This window comes from Ascaphus truei, chromosome 2, assembly GCF_040206685.1.
Source record: "Ascaphus truei isolate aAscTru1 chromosome 2, aAscTru1.hap1, whole genome shotgun sequence".
Taxonomy (NCBI): Eukaryota; Metazoa; Chordata; class Amphibia; order Anura; family Ascaphidae; genus Ascaphus; species Ascaphus truei.
Window position 1 is genome coordinate 461835913 of NC_134484.1, and position 20182 is coordinate 461856094.

Here is a 20182-nt window from a genome sequence, read left to right on the forward strand (position 1 = left end):
ACGCTTCCCAGCGCTTCCCCTGGCGTAAACGCAGGTGCCGCGGGACTAGCTAGGGCGGTGCGGCGAGATAGCCAGCAGCAGGAGGCGCAGGGAGGCTGCAGCGGCTCTCCACTCGTTGGTGCCGCCATCCGGGCGGGCGCCGCCATGTTGGACTTGACCGCGTATGCGCGATCCCTTGCGCATTTGCGGATGAGTACGGCGGCCATCTTAGAGGTGGCAGAGCAAGCGCAGGAGAAGGCAGAGAGGCAGGAAGGCCCTCCAGAGGTTGCGCATGCGCAGGGAAGTGGCGCGGCGACCATTAGGATGGCGCAGGTAGTACAAGAGAGGCGGCCATTAGAGAGGCGCCCATGCGGTCTCCATAGGCAGGAGCCTCCTTGGGAACTACACTTCCCAGGAGGTATAGCAGCAGGCCGTCAGGTGTTTTATCTTAGCCAATAGGGCTGAGGGATCCTCCTATTAAGGGGAGGATTTAGTTATGGATATTAGCAGGCTGGCAGGAAGGAAGTCAGTCAGGGTGGGGAAGCAGACAGGGGAGGAGGTAGGTGTGCAGGGCAGGGACCCATGCATTAGGCCAGAGTATACCCTCCCCAGGCCCCAGATTACCCTGAGTCACCAGTGTGTTACTGCAGCTAGGGACAGACCCAAAGTAGGGCTGCTTCCACTTTAGCTGAGCAGGATAGCTAGTTGCAACATGTCAGGGAAAGGCCCCTCATAGGAAGAAGGGGGGTTGCTTTCTAAGTTACACAGTGTATGTGATATCACCAGTGCCAGTTGCACGTGGTGAACTTCCAGAGTCTGGGATCAGACAGTATCTACAGCAAGAGATCTTCTGCATACAGGGACTAGGGTAGAGGTATACCCCCGGGACCCAGTTAGTCTCCTGAGACACTGTAGAGGAATACTGTATGTTATAGGGACTGCCCTCCTTCACTATAATCAGAGAGAGAGACATGCGGCAGGACAGTGCCTGAATGCCCGTGCAGCCTGAGTGCAGAAAGAGTATCAGATTCCATAGCAGAGACTGTGGTAAAGGATCATTCCGGCCGGGAACCCCTCCCCTGTGGAGTCAGACGGCGGATTCATCTCTGCCAGGAGCAGCGCAGTGCGACGTGGGATCACTGTGCGGCGTTGCTGAGTTCCAAGGATTATCCTGATCAAGAGCAGTGATCAGGGAGGTAGTATAATAAGTGCACCACCGGGCCCCAACACAGGGAAGCGCTATCCCTCACACTCACCTTATTGTTGTGGACACTCAAGGGATAAAGTGCCCAAGCACATTATTATCAAAGGGACTGAGGGTGATGTGATGATGGACATGTGGGCTGATTGGATGGTATGCATTCAGGGTGATGCACTGTTATTCGTATGATGTATTGATGTATTGATGTTATGCAAAGAGAGTTTCATTTAAGTTATCGTTCATGCTCAGTAAATACTGTTCATTCACATTGTGTGTATTTACTGTATGGTTGTTCTGGTGAGGGCACACTCCCACCACGTTGGGATCCCTCATCAGTGGAGGCGCTGCACCGAGTGTAAGTACATACCCCAGGTTCCCCGTGGCGGAAGCTCAGCCCTCCTGGTTGCCAAACAGCACCACACTGATAAGTAGTCAGATACACCTACCCACCTCAATCTCACTAGGGTGGAGGTATGAGGGCTACACGTATATTTGGACAATAACGAAATCATGAGAACTTTTAGGGTCATTGTCTGAGTGGATTCTCCACAGCACATTAGGAAAAAGCTGATGTAAGAGTTACAATAATTGTATCAGTAGATTAAGAGTACTTGAATATTGAACATAAGACATAGCAATATAAAGAAAATCCCTTTAAATGGGTGCACCCTTCCAATAATGATAAACTTATTTGTAATGTATACCCTGTAATTCACTTAATGGCAGTATTGGTAAGTTCAGACAGCCATTATTTGTGGTACATATTTTAAAAGAGGATAATACATGGACAGTTTAGGGAGTGGGTATACATTATAGGTGGATTAACAGACACTGACTACTCCCTAATTAGAGACACTAATTGAGACAAAGAAAAGACACTTTTGAAAAAATATACTGTATCAAAATTGTATATTTAAAACCTTTATTTTGAACTTGTTACACTCAAAAATTAATTTAAAAATGATAAAAAGATCCAGAGCTATACTGAATGGTAATTTAATGATGTATATGATTGTCAGTTCAGCATGAGACTATAGTGAGTCACTTTAAATACTTGCTGAAGGTAGACTGGTTACTTGATTAATAGCAAAATACTTATTGGTTCAATTATAGGTTTAGATTAACTTCAAATAGTGCAGCACTGTTGTAAGTCTTGATGATGGGAATTTGCCATTTAATCAATTTGAAAGTGTCATCGTAGAGTTCATATCTTCGTTTTTATGGAAAAAAAGTGTATCCTTTAGTGTCCTTTAATAGTGTTTGTAAGTAATGAAATTGTCGGTACATAAATAATAGCAGATGGTTCTGGTATCCACTGGTGGTTTGATTGATGTGAAGTTATAAGCATACATCATTGTCTTATGGGTACAATTAACTAGAACGACTTTCAATAGGAGAAACACAGAAACTAATATCACAGTCCAAAATAGCATTTCTGTAGCAACACTAGATTGCACCAACATAACATTGTCCTGTAACAAAACATTGTCCTGTAACAAAACACGATCACGTGATCACTGATCACGGCCTCACTGTTCATACAGTACTGGGAATTGGATTGAAGTTATAAACACATATCTTCCTTTGCAACTAAAATCCCCCCAAAAAAGAGGGACAGTGCGGCTCCCATAGTACATAAATGTGTCTTACTTTTAATAAAAATATTTAAACAGAATGTGGATTACGGCCACTCACAAGATAAAAATAGAAATTGCGCATAGGACATAAAATACGGTACACCGATGTCACCGTGGGTTCGTTGGAGACACCGGAACAGCTTGCAGAGTCCTGTGTAGTAAGAGCTCCTTCCTGCCACCCATATCGGGCGTGGGAGTGCACGTCCGCACCAAGCTCCCTCCGCACGTGCGCAGTAGTGCCAGAGGTTCCTCCGTAATCCACATTTCGTTTTAAATATTTTTATTAAACGTTATACACATTTCTGCACTATGGCAGCCGCGCTGTCCCCCTGTATTTTAGTTGCTGAGGAAGGAGGTTGTTCCTGGGGCTGTAGGGGTTTCCTGAAGTTGCATGTATTTTATTTTATCATCGGCAAACACCTTCTGATTATTGGTTTATATCCTATGGTGCCTATCCTGTTCCCATCCCCTTTCCCTTGTCCACCCTTCCTTGTTTTATATGTTGGGTTGTCTGTTTTGTCCATTCCGCTATTTATATTGTTATTTTATGTAGTGGTGCAGCACTCATTACTTTAGCTATACCTCCACCACCCACAATATTTGCATATTGCTAAGGTACTTTGTTATACTGTAGTAATTTATTTTATTTGGGCGCAGTATTTTTATTTTTGTGTGTTACATATCTTCCTTTGTTTAGGATCCAATCAATTAGAGCAGCTTTTAATAGAAAAAGACACAGACGCTAATACTTCCATCAAGTGTAGCGCGCATAGCAGCACCATATATCTGCAGTTTGTTCCAGAGATCCATTGATAGTTAGATTAATGTGAAGATATAAATGTAGTCATGTGTAAAATTGGTGTAGAGATCTCTCTCATGCTGGCAGTAATCCTAGTAAGAAGGCAGGGTTGCCAGTAACTATCATGGAGGTTTGCCCTCAAACCCTGGTGAAGTGTCATATGTAGCAAATGAAGTGACAACATGCTTTGTGTCCATTGTTAGTGACATAGAGGTTGGTCTTTCTGGAGTCTATATATTACACAGCACTGCCTAAAGTTAGTCAGTTCTAAGTTAGTCTAGGTCATGTCTTATGTTCCTGAGTGAAGTGTCTGCAGCAGTTCAAGTCTGTCTGTCAGAGAGTCAAGTGCAAGCTGATTACACACTGTGTCCAGGGACCTGGCACAGCTGGTGGTCTCCCTTAGGGGAGAGGTGGAGAGCAACTCAATTAAGAGAGGAGGAACCTTCTGCATTGAGTACCTCAAAGAAATGAGCAGCTAAGTACGACCGCTATGATGGGCAGTCTGCCATATAACATGCTATTAAAGATGCCCTGGTTCAAGAGATCCTTCCTGAGTGAGTTTGGAGTTATTCCCCAGGAAGATGCACCAAGGAGTTCCCTGTCAAATACTCCTCCCTGCTGCCGTAGGGATCCTGATGGGGTGGAGGCGCTGTACCGAATGTGAGTAGGACTCAGAACACTACCTCAGACGCCTGTCATGGTGATATTCCCCATTACCAACCCGCGGGAGACTCAGGAGTCCTGTAGCCAGCAGGTGCACCACAATACACATACATGTAATTGGGAGCAGATTACACCCACAGGGGCCAATATGAGATTGGGTGGGGGTCTGACGTTACATTTTTGGAGGCGCTGCTGAGATACCTATCAACAGGACAGGCTTTTGCTAGGCACACTGGGAAACAGGGAGAGTGTATGCTGCCAGTCAGTGCTGTGGATGGGACGGGAACCTAGGGGTAGTCAGGAGTGTTAAAACGCTCACAAAGCACACCCGAGGGCCCTGAGAGGAGTAAAGTGGGTCTGGAGACAGGCTATAGCTCTTCAGGTCACCTTGAGGCAGCTAGTCCTAGGATGACTGAGGGGATAGCCTGGTTAACCTGGGTCAGGAATTCCTGAGATGGATTTGCGTTAGTGATAGCCAACAGTAGGTTGACGCCCTAGTACTACATGGGAGAAGCCAGAGTACTCTAGCCAGTAACCAGAACACTTACCACAGAGCACATACTGGAGGAAGGTAGACACAGCATACACAGAGAGAGTGAGCCTAGCCTGAGGTAGTATCATGAGTCAGACATACATGGGATACATGCGGTGCGGAGAATCTAAGATGGCGGCCAGAGTCTGATGGAGAGATCGCACGTGGTGTGTGTACCACAGAAGAACAGACTACCGAAGTGACTTTGGCTAGTTTTTTTATGGAGTGGCGCCAAGGCCGTGGCTGCGCCGTTTTTGTCCTGCATAGGATCCCGGGGTGCTACCCTGGAGGACAGTGTTGAGGACATTGTTGTTATGTGCGGAGTGGACGGGGAACCTGATTGCCAGACGGTGATCAACAGACAAGTATCTACCTCAGTTGCTTATGTGAATGGCCGTGCAAACCAAGATGGCGGTTCCCGCTTCCCTGGGAGACCGCGTGGGCCGATTGAAGAAAATTCTGCAAATCATGCAAGGAGTTGGCTGGGATTGGCGCGAAATAAAGAACCCCACCCTGTTGGGGGAAGTGGCGTGAAAGCTGTGGCCGCGCCCTCCTGGACTGTGACAGGCTCAGAGCCAATCATGGGTCATCAAGTGAACCTGTGGGACCCTCCCTAAATATCTACCAAGGGGAGGGGTCCCTGTATCTGCCAATTACGTACCGAGTTGGCTGAGGGAGGAGCTGGATGTGCGCTTCCTGCCCTTCAGTTTAGAGGAGCTGGTGAACAGGCGAGACCACTGTGCAAAGTGTCTCCTTTAACCAGTACGACTGAGAACGAGATGGACATTGCAGTGCACCCCTATTCATTGCCAGGAGGCTTCCTGGTAGTAAAGGCTGGGGACACGGAGACATTGCGATGCCTGTGCATGCAGTGCAGATTGCCAGACGGAGAAGCCAGTACCACTGCAAGGTGTCCCCAATGTGGCATATATTATCTGTGGGCCGTGCAGCCCTTTGTGCCTGGGCATACCGTGGAGGCGGGTGGAGAGACAGCCAAGCTGAAGTCTGGAGCCTCGCCCAAGGTAAAAATGGAGAAAGCTGATCCCGGAGAATGGGGATCGTTGCTGATGATAGCTACGGAGGAGAAAGAAGTTGGGGCCTACAACCACAGCGAGAACCCGGAACCTCGCTGTCGGTCCCCTGCGGAAGTACCACTACCAGCGTCGGACGAGGAGCAAGCAAGCCCCACATCGGTGGTGATGCGCCTTCCGGCAGGCCACTACAGCGGTGTGGAAAAAGAACCAGCACTTACCTGCGACGTGGCGGAACCGAGTCCCAATGTACCGCGATCACCTGCGCTGATGCGACCGGAGCGGACGAGTCCTACGGCTGTGGCGACTTGCAGCGTGAAAGGAGAGGGAGATCCCATCACAAGCCGATGGAGCAGTGAGACACCCCCTTACCCTCCACAGGTGCCGATGGAGGCGACGGCGAAGGAAGGCCCAGCCAAGGCCCGAGCGGAGCAGCAGGAGGAACCATCACTTCCGGTGGCGGATGTCGTTCTGGAGGAAGAGGTTCCGGTGGGGAACCCAACCCAAGATGGCGGTACTGAGTCCCGCGAGATCGATGATGTCACTTCCGGCGGACACAGCGGAACCGGTTGGAAGATGGCCGTGCCCTCGGGACCGCCGTGCTGTACCAGGTCGTCTGGAGGAGAGAAGAGCAAGAGCTGGCAGGCCCTGCGGAAGCCTGGGAACCAGGAGACGGGGGAGCCTGACCTGCAACCCGCTGGTACCGGTTGAGGTATTGTCAAATTGCAGATAGTGATGCCGCATCGCCAGTACAAGTCCCCTTTTGTTCTGCCCTCACCCATGGCCCAAACCCCTGTCCCTGTCACCTCCTCATCCGGGTCCCTATCGAGCCAAGGGTTGTCTGGGGAGTCATGAGATACTTCCGAGGAACGGACTTGGTCAAATATTGACTGGGGGGATTGTTTTACTTCCGATGAGGGATCGGGGAGGGAAATGATTGCCTCTGGGGTGTCGTCCAAAACGAATTCGATTGATTGCAATGCCAATGTAAGATGTAGACCGAAACACTTAGGGTCAGCCTCTAGGTCCACAGGGACATTGGGAGTGTCTTCTGGGGGAGAACCGGGGGAAAGTGAGATAACAGTGGCAGTAAAAGAGCAGGCAGTGGAGAAAGAAACCAGATGGTGGGCTCCTATGTTTGAGGGGTATGAGGCCTGGTTGGATCGTACGCGATTCATATTAATAAGGAGTGACATCGTTGACCACTGGTGGGATGAGGGTGAGTACTCAGATGAGGAGCGCCTAGAAGAATTAAGGAAAATGTGGTATGATATTCAGAAGGGCCTAGTTACTCCACGAGGGTCGTCCATACTTTATGATGTGGTTGCTTCTGAAGAACCATTGTCATGGGTGCTGCCAGGCAGGGCAGGTAATAAGAAACTTATCCGCATCAGCAGGGCTGAGAGAGCAATAGTAGCCAGATACAAAAGGTCTCATGGTTTGGAATATCCGTATGTGCCTGAACCTCTCAGGCAAGAGATCGAGGATAACAGGGATACGTGGTTGAGGGAGACTGTTGAGGATTACATTATGTCCAAATCAGGTGGTCACGCACCGTACAAAACTGAGGAGAGGATATCTTACCTTATGAGGGTATGGAGTGTTGGGCGCAACATCTTCATTCATAAGATGGAGTGTAGGCCAGAGAATGGGCCGCCCAGATCTTACAGCATTACAGTGAAGGTTGCCAGGTGCAGAAACCAGACCCTAGGCATTATTACTAAATTAGATTCTCCTTAGGAGCAGTACAGTCTTGCAGGTCAGGATGTAGCTGTTATGTGATTATGTTTCTGATGTAAAAATTATGTGTTCTGTGATAATGTATTTCTATTCTAACATAAATTGATGTGTGTTGCAGTGCTACCTGAAGGAAGGTTCTGCAAATTTAGATCCCAGCCGGGTCGTTGGGTTCCACCACGGGGAGATTGTAGCCTAGTTTTAAAATTGGTGTACAGATCTCTCTCATGCTGTCAGTAATCCTGGAAAGAAGGCAGGTTTGCCAGTAACTATCATGGAGGTTTGCCCTCAAACCCTGGTGAAGTGTCATATGTAGCAAAGGAAGTGACAAAATGCTTTGTGTCCACTGTTAGTGACATAGAGGTGGGTCTTTCTGGAGTCTATATATTACACAGCACTGCCTAAAGTTAGTCAGGTCTAAGTTAGTCTAGGTCATGTCTTATGTTCCTGAGTGAAGTGTCTGCAGCAGTTCAAGTCTGTCTGTCAGAGAGTCAAGTGCAAGCTGATTACACACTGTGTCCAGGGACCTGGCACAGCTGGTGGTCTCCCTTAGGGGAGAAGTGGAGAGCAACTCAATTAAGAGAGGAGGAACCTTCTGCATGGAGTACCTCAAAGAAATGAGCGGCTAAGTACGACCGCTATGATAGGCAGTCTGCCATATAACATGCTATTAAAGATGCCCTGGTTCAAGAGATCCTTCCTGAGTGAGTTTGGAGTTATTCCCCAGGAAGATGCACCAAGGAGTTCCCTGTCAGATACTCCTCCCTGCTGTCATAGGGATCCTGATGGGGTGGAGGCGCTGTACCGAATGTGAGTAGGACTCAGAACACTACCTCAGACGCCTGTCATGGTGATATTCTCCATTATCAACCCGCGGGAGACTCAGGAGTCCTGTAGCCAGCAGGTGCACCACAACACACATACATGTAATTGGGAGCAGATTACACCCACAGGGGCCAATATGAGATTGGGTGGGGGTCTGACCGTTACATAAACATACAACACTTACCCTTTTTGGATACAGTCAACTTGAACAACTTTCAATAGAAGAGACACAGAAGCTAATACTCCAAAATGTAGCACCCATTAAAGCAGCACTGACTCACGCTTATTAAATTTGTCCTGTAATAGTAGTAACTGGCAGCTGATCACTGACTCGCTGGTCACACAATGCAAAAAAAAATTGATTGAACGTATTGGCACATATCATCCTTGTGAGGATCCCAACAACTACAATAACTTTCAGTAGAACAGAACTTAAAAACTATTACTCCTATCCAGTGTAGCGCTCATAATAACAATACTGTGTTGCACATATTATTATAGTCCTTTTAGGCTATGATTAGCAGGAAGGAAAGCAGGTTGTAGCTGACGCGCATCACCCGTGACGTCGCGGGATGCCTCAAGGAGGCGGGGCCTGAGCCTTATCCTGACAGTAACCCCCCCTTCAGGGGCAACCTCCAGGCGTCCCAGGGATGGTTTAGAAGGGAACCTCAGATGAAAGGCCCGAGTGAGCCTAGAGGCATGTAATTGATCTCGAGGGATCCATGAGCGTTCTTCGTGGCCAAAGCCCTTCCAATGGACTAGATACTGGAGTTTTCCCCTGAAAATTCTAGAATCCAGGACTGACTGCACTTCAAACTCTTGCTGTCCTTCAACCAGCAGAGGCTGAGGGGGTGGCGCTGGAGCAGGCGACTGGGGACCCTGAATGAAGGGTTTGAACAGGGATGTGTGACAAATGGAAGGAATCCTCATCTACGCTGACAACCGTAGGCGATAGGCCACTGGATTTATTTTTTCGATAATAGAAAATGGGCCAATGAACCTAGGTGCCAATTTAGCGGTGGGTGCCTTCAAACGGATATTTTTTGTAGAAAGCCATACCTTCTGGCCTGGGTTATGTGGGAATATTGCGACAATGCTGATCTTCCTGTCTCTTCTGCATGGACATTGCTTTTTTGAGGTTGTCCTGAATCCTTCCCCAGGACTCCTGAAGTTGCTGAACCCTATTTTCTGCTGCTTGTCCCCCAGTACTGGAACCAGTAGTAAGAAGAGCTGAAGGATGGAATCCATAGTTGGTGAAGAAAGGTGAGTTCTGTGTCGACTCATTTCGTAGGTTGTTGTGGGAGAACTCAGCCCAGGGCAGGAGGTCCGACCAATTGTCCTGGGTGTCAGAGATGAAGCACCAAATGAATTGCTCGAGGGATTGGTTGGTCCACTCCATCTATGTCTATGGATGGTGCCAGAAGAAAAGTGAAGAGAAATGCATAGTTGTTAGCAAAAAGTCCACCAGTCACCGCCGAATTCGAGCCTGCCTGGTGGTCTCACGAGACTGTCATTGAGTGATGACGTCAGGAAGATGGCGTCGCCGGCACCCTCAGAACCACTGCTAGCCCCATCAGCAGTGAGTGTTTGACTACTCCCTTCAGTCTATTTGGGTAGAGATATGGATGGAATCAGCCCTAGTGGGGGACTGACTCTGGAAATCTTGGAGCCCACTGGGCTGGAGGCGCTGACACCCCGAGTTGAACATCAAGATCATCAAAAGCCTGTCCTGTTCCCCACACCATCGCGGACCACTCACCTCTCCTGGACACTAATAGGTATGACCACACCACAAAAAGCAGTAACCAGTAGAACATCTCCAGAGAGGGGGGGTTGGGGGGGAACTGTATTATATGTGTATACACAGGACAATCGTCTGTCTGATTTTTCTGAGAGTCTCTCTATTTTAGAGACACTGATTTTCTTAACAGCAGTTTCATAGACTGCAGTCCGTTTCACTGAACAAAAGCAGGTCATTGAAACATTCCCTACTGGTACTAAACCCCCAAATCCAGGGCGCATTTTCCATTAGGCCCATGAGGCCATGGCCGAGGGTGGCAAAATTTTGGGGTGGCAAAAATGTCCGCCCACATATACTTTTGCTGCGCTCTCGGGCCTGATAGGAAGTCACATAGCTGTTGCGGCCGCCTCCTTACCTGTTGCCCCTTTCCTCCTTCTGAACCACAGCGCCAAATGACGCAGCGGACGTCACCAACGTGACGGCACACGACATCTCAATGTTTCATGACGTTGGTGACGTCCGTGGTTCAGAAGGAGGCAAGGGACAGCAGCAAGGAGGCGGTCGCAATAGCTAAGTGCCTAGAGGCACTAGTTTTGCTGGCCAAATCTCATGGCTTTAGGTCTCGAGATGCAGATACGAGGCTAGAGATAGTCAGAAATCAGGAATACTTTAACCCTGTCCAAAGTGCTAAAATGTTCTAGCACGTATAATGTGTGATGCTTTGCCACTAGATGGCAGCATAACAACATGTCCAAATTCAAACCATTTCTTGTTTAGAAGAGCAAGTTGATGCAGAATTTGCACAAATTAATAGTTTCGTTTTAATGAAAATAATATAACACATTTTGTAAAACAAAATGTAGCTTGTTTCAGCCTTTTAGATTGAATTTCTGAAACAAAATCCGATAGCAAATGATGCACTTACAGTATATACAAATACTTGTCAATAGTGTCCAAGTTCAACCTATGCTAAATTTAGACGACAGATACTTATCCTATATCTGTACTTACAGTATATTGATCCCGAGGAAGGCAAACAAAAAACCCCAGCGATGTATCATCTAATGATATCTCATAAGAGGGAAAATAAATTCCTTCCTGACTCCAAATATTGGCAATACGATTTCTCCCTGGATCAACAACCTTCCCATGTTTACTTTTTTGGTATGTAGCAACCGTGGGGTATGCTGGAATATTCTTAGTGAGTCTTCTGGTCCCTACAGGGAGTTGAGGGGTTAAATCCTTTACAGGCTCTAGTTGTAGCGAATGGTAAGTAACTTATTTCAAGTATCTAATTTGAAGTAACCAATCTTGTGTTGCACATCACTTAGATCAGTGATTGGCCAGTTTCTGTTCTTCTAGATTATGCTGGAAAAGTCAACCCTTTAGGAGATGACTTAATTATGTAACCTTCTCTTTTCCTGGCCAGCAACAGGGGTGGGGACAAAGGTTATAAATATTTGGGATCTGGATATTTAGATCAGATCGGATTTCCCCACAGAGTATCTCTGGGGCTCTCCTCAGTAGCTCAGTAAAAGGGTAAACCACATTTCCCAGTCTCCCATTATGGGGAGGGGCCTTAGAGACACTGCACTAGAAAGGAATCCTGCTCAGGGAAGAGACCTGGGTAGAACTGCTAGGAATTGCAGGAAGAAGGTTCCAGCTCTGTGCTAGGCAGTAGAAAAAGGCTTGCAAAAGAGCTGACCGACCTACAAATCTCATTGTTGAGGAAAGCTGAGTGAAAGTGCCTATGTAACTCATGGAAACCTGTCCTGTTGCTGACCTGAAGTTGACTGTTTTAAGAAAAGTTCCTGTATGACACAGCCATATATGGCTCACAGCCAAGATAGAGTTACTTAAATACTCTAACACACATTCACTTGACTAACAATTAAAGGAGGGGTCTGCCTATTCAGCCCACACCAGGTAGTTGTTAAATAAAGATCAATAGCGGATAGCTTAATTTGATAGAAAGGTCCCAATCAAACAAATATACAGGGTAGATGTTAATTAAATTAATATATTTATATATCACTGTATACCTTTCCTTTCTAAAAAGATGTCCAACCTTTTTTGAACAAATCTATTGTATCTGCCATCACAGTCTCCATGGGTAATGAATTCCACACTGTAACTGCCCTTACTGTAAAGAACCCGTTCCTTTGTTGCTGGTGAAATCTCCTTTCCTCCAACCTTAAGGGATGACCCCGAGTCCTTTGTACTGCCTGTGGGATAAATAAATATTTTGAAAGCCTGAATATATTTGTATATAGTTATCATATCCCCTCTTACACGCCTCTTTTCTAATGTAAATAAGTCTAATTTAGCTAGCCTCTCCTTATAAATCAGATTTTTCAACCACAGTATTTATTTGGTGGCTCTTCTCTGTACTTTTTCTAGTTCCAGTGGGCCGTAAGCGGGGTGCTCTGCTCGGTATCCATCTAATTTCTATTCAATGACACCTCCTCCTTCAGTGCACTTTATTTTTAGTTACAGTTCACTGGCTTCTGTTTTATTTTGGTTTAGTTTTAAAACCTTTTCTTTTCTGGTTCGTCTGTGACCAACCAGATGTCGTATTTCACTGATTGGGTGGCTTTGCCAGCCAATCAGTTAAAAGGTTTTAAAAATTGTATTGTATTGTATATCTTTATTTATATAGCGCCATTAATGTACATAGCGCTTCACAGTAGTAATACATGTGGTAATTAAATAAATAACAGAGCATGGGAATAAGTGCTTTAGACATAAAAGTAACATTAAGGAAGAGGAGGTCCCTGCCCTGAGGAGCTTACAGTCTAATTGGTAGGTAGGGAGAACGTACAGAGACAGTAGGAGGGAGTTCTGGTAAGTGCGTCTGCAGGGGGCCAAGCTTTATGTATCATGTGTCCAGGATTATCCACAGTGCTATTCATATGCTTCTTTAAGCAAGTGTGTCTTAAGGTGGGTCTTAAAGGTGGATAGAGAGGGTGCTAGTCGGGTACTGAGGGGAAGGGCATTCCAGAGGTGTGGGGCAGTCAGTTAAAAGGGTTTAAGGCGGGAGAGGGCTTTAGATACAAAGGGGGTAGAAAGAAGACATCCTTGAGAAGAACGCAAGAGTCGGGATGGTGCATAATGAGAAATTAGGGCTGAGATGTAAGGAGGGGCAGAAGAGTGTAAAGCTTTAAAAGTGAGGAGAAGAATAGAGTGTGAGATGCGGGATTTGATCGGAAGCCAGGAGAGGGATTTCATGAGGGGAGATGCTGAGACAGGACTAGGAAAGAGTAGATTGATTCTGGCAGCAGCGTTTAGGATAGATTGTAGGGAAGACAGGTGAGAGGCAGGAAGGCCGGACAGCAGGAGGTTACAGTAATCAAGACGGGAGAGAATGAGGGCCTGAGTCAGAGTTTTAGCAGTCGAACAACAGAGGAAAAGGCGTATCCTTGTTATATTGCGGAGGAAAAAGCGACAGGTTTTAGAAATGTTTCGAATGTGAGGGGCGAATGTGAGAGCGGAGTCGAGTGTGACCCCTAGGCAGCGTGCTTGGGCTATTGGGTGAATGATCGTAGTTCCAACAGTAATTTGGAAGCAGGTAGTAGGGCCAGGTTTGGGAGGTAGTATGAGGAGCTCTGTTTTAGCCATGTTGAGTTTAAGGTGGCGAAGGGCCATCCAGGATGATATAGCAGAGAGACATTCAGAAACTTTGGTTTGTACAGCAGGTGTAAGGTCGGGTGTTGAAAAGTATATTTGTGTGTCGTCAGCATAGAGGTGATAATTAAACCCAAAATATGTTATTAGGTCACCTAGAGAGAGTGTGTACAGAGAAAAGAGAAGAGGTCCCAGGACAGAGACCTGTGGAACCCCCACAGAGAGATCAATAGAGGAGGAGGTATTAACAGAAGAGACACTGAAAGTATGATGGGAGAGGTAGGATGAGATCCAGGATAGAGCTTTGCTCCGAATACCAAGAGTTTGGAGAATGTGAAGGAGAAGAGGGTGGTCCACGGTGTGAAATGCTGCAGAGAGGTCAAGTAATATGAGCAGAGTGTAATGACCTCTGTCTTTGGCAGCATGGAGGTCGTCAGTTATTTTAGTGAGGGCTGTTTCCGTGGAGTGAGCAGTGCGGAAGTCAGATTGTAGAGGGTCTAGGAGAGAATAGGTGTTGAGAAAATGGAGCAAGCGAGAGAATACAAGACGTTCAAGGAGTTTACAGGCAAAAGGCAGGAGGGAGACAGGTCGATAGTTAGAAAGACAGGTAGGGTCAAGCTTGCTGTTTTTGAGTAATGGTATGAAAATATATCTAGTTCCATAATGTATTTATATGGAGTGGTGCCCAAAACTGTACTCCAAAATACAAGGTGTTGCCTTAAACCAGGGGTGCACAAACTGGGGGCACAAAATGTTCTGGGGGGGGGCACAGTGCTTAGAGGTTCACGCTCTTTCCATGATGACGTCAGATGATGCCGGACAAAAAGTAAGAGAGGAGCAGGAAGGGGGGCGTGAGCATTGGGGGAGAGCAGGCAGGGGGGCACAGACTAAAATGTTTGAACACCTCTGCTTTATACAGGGGCATAATTATGCTTCTTTCCCTTTCATCCATATCGTGTTTAATGCAAGATAGGATCTTGTTTGCCTTTGCAGCTACTACTACACGACTTTGGGCACTGTTGCTAAACCTGCTGTCTACAAGCACTCCTAAATCTTTCTCCATCAAGGATTGACCTACTTTTGCCCCATTTAATATGTAAATTTCTTGATTATTCTTATTTCCCAAATGCATAACCTTACATTTATCGTTATTAAACCTCATCTGTTATTTATCTGCCCAAGTTTCCAGTCTATCCAATTCCTGGAGAGAAATGACATCCTGCTGTGATTCTACTACCTTACACAATTTAGTGTCATCAGCAAAGATGGAGACTTTTCTCTCTATGCTGACCTCAAGGTCATTATTAAACTGTGTCTGCAGTGTGTGTTTTGAGGTTGTAGAGGGGGAAGGTCAGCAAAATGTATTTTATTGAAGTGTGTGTGTCTGCAGTGTTTGCTTTGTGGGTATAAAGGGTGGCTGCAGAGTCTGTGTTTATTGAAGGGGGCTGCAGTGTGTGTGTGTGTGTGTGTGTGTGTGTGTGTGTGTGTGTGTGTGTGTGTGTGTGTGTGTGTGTGTGTGTGTGTGTGTGTGTGTGTGTGTGTGGCTTTAGTGTATCTACAATTTCATTTGAAGAAACAAGTACAGTAAAATCATAAGAAAATCTAAATGATCATGTTGATAAAAAAATCAATATAACAGGGCTCATGTGCGGATCCTGGCGCTGATGGTCGCATAAAGGCTGTGTTCCGCTCCAACAGGAACTTAAAAGCGATATTAAGCACAACTGCATAACCAAAACTGAACCAAATTACTCAAACTCTACCCTTAACAAAGTAGGATGGCTCCAAAACAACCACCTCACAAAAAAAAACACCCCGAGTGTCCTGGACACCTATTTCCAGAGGCAGGGGGACTCCCGCGTTGTGCGGGCCACGGAGCCTGCCCCTGACAGCGGCTCGGACACGGAGCAGGATCCCCATGGTTTGCCGGAGCTCCCAAACTACACCCAAGTCACCGAGCAAGACTTCTTAGAACTCTATGGGAACCTGAGTGCGCTCCTAAAGAACGAGATCGGTGAGGTGAAGAAGGAAGTGTCCACACTGGAGGAGAGAACCGACACGATGGAAAAAAAAACTAGATGAAATGATTAGGAACCAAGAGGGTGAAAGTGACTAAAGAATTAGGAAACTGCATGGATAACCTGTCCCACCAGCACGAGGACATGGAGAATCGCTAGCGGCGGAACAACTTAAGAGTGAGGGGCCAACTTAAGAGTGAGGGGCCAGTCTGAGTTGGGGCCGGAAGCTTTCATCTCAAGATGGCTGGCGGTCATGCTGCCGGAGAGGAGGGAAGCCGATCTACTTCTAGATCTCTGCCATCAGGCTCTCAGGCCTTGCCCAGGACCATCGGAGCCCCGTCATCATTCTCTTCCATTTTTTCAAAGTGAAAGATGCCTTCGACTCAGCGGTAAGAGGAACTGGGAAACTTACCTTTGAGGGCATCCAGCTCAAGATCTACCAGGACCTATCCCTGACCACCCTCACAAGGAGAAGAGCCCTAAGTCCAGTGATGGGGGTGCTGAGGGACCGAGGCTTCAGATACAGATGAGCCTTCCCCTTTCGCCTCCTGGTGATCTGGGGGGGCAAGGCTCATACGCTGAAAGACCCAGCGGGAGGCCCCACATTCCTGGAGGGCCTGGATCCGGGAGCCGCGGCGGAGGAGGCAAGCTCACCCAGATCTGGGAGAATGCGAGCTCCACGAGAGCCCAACAGAAAAAGGCCTGAACCGCGCAGGAGCAGGAAGCGGCCTAGCTATCTGGGCCCACGTGAGTACCTTGAGCGTGAATACCTCGGGGCCAGCCCAATCCGGCCTGACTCTTGATTTTTTTTCCCCACATGGGGTTGGTGACCCCGGACTCTTTCTCCTGGCTTCCCCCATTGCCCATCGGCCCGGTGTACCCCTCGTGCGGTCCCCACCGGACCACACCGGGTCCCTCTGTGGAGACCCGAGCCTGTTGAGTAAGAGGCCTCTCCTTGCATTCCTCTCGGGATGTGGGGAGGGGGCGGGGAGAAGGCCGGAGGAACTGTACCCCTCTCCTAACCAGAGACCTCAACATTGATGTTTTTTCTCAATATATTGCATATAGTCTGTGGGGGGTAGTGATCGCGGGGGGGGGGGGGTGGAATATATATATTTTCAAGGTGCAGGGGGAGGGAGGCTTGGGCTAAGAGTGCATAAACCCCCTAGGGAAATACAATAGTGATCCGATCATTGACATAAGAGGTGGAATAAGAAGAACTAATAGCCACAGATTTTAGCTCAGTGGAGGGTCGGTGGCAGATTATAGCTACTTACATTTAGGAGGCCCCCCTAGGACACACGCTGCCAGCCCTCCCCCCACAGATGGCAAGCCGAGTCACAGGCCTAAGATCCCAGAGCAGGTAATGTCATGCCCTTCCCTCCCCCCCCCCTAGCACCCCATTGAGCCTTGTTTAATGAAAACGTCCCCAGGAACTGTTCACTTTGGCCAAAGAGTTCACATTCTTTTCTCCGCCACTCGGCTCTTATTCTCAAATCAACTATACTTTTGCCCTAACAAGACTAATCCCCAGAATCTCGCAGGCCAAAATACACGTGTTCTCCTGGTCGGACCATGCCCCAGTAGAAGTCCAGTGCTCAGGCTTAATTACCCGCCCGCTATATTCTCAATGGAGACTGAATGAGTCCCTCTTAAAAGTACCCGAGCTAAGGTGGGGGAAGATTTAGCTTCTTACTTCAAGACCAATGTGGGCAGCGTGGGACGATATTCTCTTAGCAGTAGTTAAGTGCTCCATCTCCACGGTAATCAGGGAAAATGCATACAAAGTACTGATGAAGTGGTACCTAACACCCTTGATGTTATCCAGGTTTATCCCAGGCTACCCCAGACTGCCCTTGTGGTGGGCCTGCTCGAAGGTATCTGCTCTATGGCATAATGTGAGACTATGGATCCAGGAAATCCTGCAAGTAGACTTACTGTAGATCTGGACTTTCTACTAAACAGACCGTCTGACACTTTATCTAGGCAGGAGAAAAGGCTTGTGTCCCACATCTCTACGGCGACAAGATTGCGAATTGGCTGCAATATGGAAGCAGTCAGGAATCCCCCCCCTATCTAAAATAAAAAACAGACTGAGCTTCATATGCCACATGAAGAAGCTCCTGAGCTTTGCAAATGATTCTTGCAGTGAATTACTTAATGTCTTGGAGCCCTGCATCCTCTCAGCGTGATTACAGGGTGTAGCTTCCAGGTCAATCTTGCTATAATTCTCCTAGAAGGCGGGGATACAGAGAGCCTGATATGTACAGACCGGCGTAGGGTAATGTCCAGTCTAGTCCATGGGAACATGTTCCAGGAGGAGACGTTAAAACTAGGATGCCCCAGGACCACTGGGCGAATCGGGCCATTACAAACTGCCCCACTACACGATGTTAAGAGACAACTTCGATCTTCTGAGAGAGGTCCATATCTAGCAAGACTTCTTAGAACTCTATGGGTACCTGAGTGCGCTCCTAAAGAACGAGATCGGTGAGGTGAAGAAGGAAGTGTCCACACTGGAGGAGAGAACCGACACGATGGAAAAAAAAACTAGATGAAATGATTAGGAACCAAGAGGGTGAAAGTGACTAAAGAATTAGGAAACTGCATGGATGACCTGTCCCACCAGCACGAGGACATGGAGAATCGCTAGCGGCGGAACAACTTAAGAGTGAGGGGCCAACTTAAGAGTGAGGGGCCAGTCTGAGTTGGGGCCGGAAGCTTTCATCTCAAGATGGCTGGCGGTCATGCTGTCGGAGAGGAGGGAAGCCGATCTACTTCTAGATCTCTGCCATCAGGCTCTCAGGCCTTGCCCAGGACCATCGGAGCCCCGTCATCATTCTCTTCCATTTTTTCAAAGTGAAAGATGCCTTCCACTCAGCGGTAAGAGGAACTGGGAAACTTACCTTTGAGGGCATCCAGCTCAAGATCTACCAGGACCTATCCCTGACCACCCTCACAAGGAGAAGAGCCCTAAGTCCAGTGATGGGGGTGCTGAGGGACCGAGGCTTCAGATACAGATGAGCCTTCCCCTTTCGCCTCCTGGTGATCTGGGGGGGCAAGGCTCATACGCTGAAAGAACCGGCGGGAGGCCCCACGTTCCTGGAGGGCCTGTATCCGGGAGCCGCGGCGGAGGAGGCAAGCTCACCCAGATCTGGGAAAATGCGAGCTCCACGAGAGCCCAACAGAAAAAGGCCTGAACCACGCAGGAGCAGGAAGCGGCCTTGCTATCTGGGCCCACGTGAGTACCTTGAGCGTGAATACCTCGGGGCCAGCCCAATCCGGCCTGACTCTTGATTTTTTTTCCCCACATGGGGTTGGTGACCCTGGACTCTTTCTCCTGGCTTCCCCCATTGCCCATCGGCCCGGTGTACCCCTCGTGCGGTCCCCACCGGACCACACCGGGTCCCTTTGTGGAGACCCAAGCCTGTTGAGTAAGAGGCCTCTCCTCGCGTTCCTCTCGGGACGTGGGGAGGGGGCGGGGAGAAGGCCGGAGGAACTGTACCCCTCTCCTATCAGAGACCTCAACATTGATGTTTTTTCTCAATATATTGCATATAGTCTGTGGGGGGTAGTGATCGCGGGGGGGGGGGGGTGGAATATATATATATTCAAGGTGCAGGGGGAGGGAGGCTTGGGCTAAGAGTGCATAAACCCCCTAGGGAAATACAATAGTGATCCGATCATTGACATAAGAGGTGGAATAAGAAGAACTAATAGCCACAGCTTTTAGCTCAGTGGAGGGTCAGTGGCAGATTATAGCTACTTACATTTAGGAAGCCCCCCTAGGACACACACTGCCAGCCCTCCCCCCACAGATGGCAAGCCGAGTCACAGGCCTAAGATCCCAGAGCAGGTAATGTCATGCCCTTTCCCCCCCCCCCCCAAACACCCCCATTGAGCCTTGTTTAATGAAAACGTCCACCAGGAACTGTTCACTTTGGCCAAAGAGTTCACATTCTTTTCTCCGCCACACGGCTCTTATTCTCAAATCAACTATACTTTTGCCCTAACAAAATCTCGCAGAATCTCGCAAAATCTCCCAGAATCTCGCAGGCCAAAATACACGTGTTCTCCTGGTCGGACCATGCCCCAGTAGAAGTCCAGTGCTCAGGCTTAATTACCCGCCCGCTATATTCTCAATGGAGACTGAATGAGTCCCTCTTAAAAGTACCCGAGCTAAGGTGGGGGAAGATTTAGCTTCTTACTTCAAGACCAATGTGGGCAGCGTGGGACGATATTCTCTTAGCAGTAGTTAAGTGCTCCATCTCCACGGTAATCAGGGAAAATGCATACAAAGTACTGATGAAGTGGTACCTAACACCCTTGATGTTATCCAGGTTTATCCCAGGCTACCCCAGACTGCCCTTGTGGTGGGCCTGCTCGAAGGTATCT

The 20182-nt window shown here is 48.0% G+C and overlaps 1 protein-coding gene across 1 annotated transcript in view; it reads left to right on the forward strand.

Moving 5' to 3' along the window:
* Positions 1-20182, forward strand: part of TMIE (transmembrane inner ear) — an 84678-nt gene that overhangs the window by 48410 nt on the left and 16086 nt on the right. The window lies entirely within an intron of this gene.